General features: G+C 57.4%; 1 long non-coding RNA gene across 1 annotated transcript; it reads right to left on the bottom strand.

Annotated features, from left to right (window-relative positions):
- Positions 1 to 308: 308 nt before the first annotated feature.
- LOC108295575 lies at positions 309 to 1,654 on the bottom strand. The gene is made up of 3 exons (XR_001821451.2): positions 1,460 to 1,654; positions 1,249 to 1,355; positions 309 to 457 (listed from the first exon to the last, which is right to left on the bottom strand). It is a non-coding gene; the product is annotated as an uncharacterized LOC108295575 (long non-coding RNA).
- Between the last annotated feature and the right edge of the window lie 398 nt (positions 1,655 to 2,052).

The following is a 2,052-nucleotide window of genomic DNA, read 5'->3' on the forward strand; positions in this document are numbered from 1 at the left end:
TGGCCTGGCACCTCCCCTCCCCAGAGGCTGGTGCCTGCCTCCCAGCCCTTCTTGGTGGGGGCGGGGATCACCGGCTCCTTCAGCTGTGACAACTGCTCCTGGAGCTCGGGGTTCTGGGAGAGCACGCGGCTGTGGTGCGTTCGTGGTGAGCGGTTCGCCTGCAGCCTCCCCCTGCTCCTCCCAGAGCTCAGCCTTCTGCTCCAGCTCCGGCAGCCTCTCCTCCTGCTCCGGCTCCCGCAGCCTCTCCTCCTGCTCCGGCAGCCTCTCCTGCTCCGGCCCCCGCAGCCTCTCCTCCTGCTCCGGCAGCCTCTCCTCCTGCTCCGGCCCCCGCAGGCTCTCCTCCGGCTCCGGGTTCAGGCGACTAATCCCTTACTGGCTTGCACCTGAGCTTAGAGCGGCCCTACCAGATTCTCCAGCTCCTTCCGCAGGTGCTCGGCCTCCGCCTCCAAGGGCCCTGCTGGGGGCTCCAAGGGCAGGGGTTCAGCTGAGAAAGGGAGCGGGCAAAAGGGCCTCTGGATTCTCCAAAAAGCCCTCCTCTTGGTCCACAGCCCTCTGCCAGCTCTGCTCCCAGGTCACGCCAGCCCCAGCTTACCCATCTGGTTTTTGAGTTTGGGCCAAGCTTGTCTCCAGCTCGTGTACACGACGCACGTCAGGCTTCTTCTCCTCCTTCAAAGTACAGATCTGCTCAAAGGCTCCCCAAACTTGGCCACCCTGCTAATGACTCCTCGAACTCCGATGGCAGCCAGTCTTCCAAGCCACTTTCAGACAAAGACAACTGTGGGTGGCTGACAATGGGCACTCTTCCTTTTTGCTGATGGGGACACTGAGGCTCGTGGAGATGACTAGACTTGCCGTCTCCTGGCACAGACCTCTTTCCCTCTGCCTCAAAGCCCTTCCATCCACCCACCTCCCTGGGACACTCTCAGCCATCCCCAGCCCTGCTCCCAGGTCACCCCAGCCTCAGCCTACCCATGTGGCACTTCAGTTCGGCCAAGCTCATCTCTACCTCCTGTATTCGATGCGTGTCATGCTTTTTCTCCTTCTTCAATGTTTGAACTTGCCCAAAGCACAGTCAGAAAGGGCCCTGGAGAGGGGCTGGTGGCTGGACAGGCTACCATCTCCCTCTCCGTCCCCACCTCCACAAAGCCCAGACCCGTGACCACCTCTGGCTGTGCTCCTCGAATTTCGCTGATGCCTGGAAAGAACAAATGACCTCTCTAAGGTGGGGGCTGAAGGGTCTGGTCTCACCTGCTCTGACATCTCCCTCGTCCTCTGCCGCCACATGGCCCTCTCTCCTTTTAGATGTTCTCATATTTATCCCTCTCTATCTGGACTCAGTTAACTGACTCCATCACCTGCAAGAATGCACAGAGGGTGGGAAGAGCTGTCACTGGTCCTCACCTGCTCCTGGCCACCTGGGTCATCTTCCTTCCACATGGCTCCCTCTGCAAAGCCTCACCTGAGTGACGTGGGCCTGCTCCTTGATGGCCTGCTGTCACTGCTGGTTAGCATCGCAAGCTTCACACCAGCTTGAGGACCGAATGGTGAAGAGTGATAGGTCTGGATCTGGGAAGCCCGCGCTGTTCCACACAGGGCCCCTTAAAAGGGCTAGGCCTGGGCTCAGTGTACAGCTCGATCAATAAACATCAAGGCATTTCCAAGCCCATGGTTTCATTTGTTTTGTTTGTTTGAGATGGAGTCTCGCACTGTTGCCCAGGCTGTAGTGCAGTGGCACGATCTTGGCTCCCTGCAATCTCCACCTCCTGGGTTCAAGCAATTCTCCTACCAGAATTAGAATTGGTGGGTCCAAAAATAGATAGCTTTCTTTTTTTGTCGTTTGTTTGTTTTGAGACAGAGTCTTGCTCTGTTATCCAGGCTGGAATGCAGTGGCACGATTGCAGATCACTGCAACCTCCGCCTCCTGGGTTCAAATGATTCTCCTGCCTCAGCCTCCCAAGTAGCTGGGACTACAGGTGTGTGCCACCACCCCCAGCCAATTTTTTTGTATTTTTAGTAGAGATGCAGCTTCACCATATTGACCAGGATGGTCTT

This window comes from Cebus imitator, unplaced genomic scaffold (genome assembly GCF_001604975.1).
Source record: "Cebus imitator isolate Cc_AM_T3 unplaced genomic scaffold, Cebus_imitator-1.0 Scaffold19, whole genome shotgun sequence".
Classification (NCBI taxonomy): domain Eukaryota; kingdom Metazoa; phylum Chordata; class Mammalia; order Primates; family Cebidae; genus Cebus; species Cebus imitator.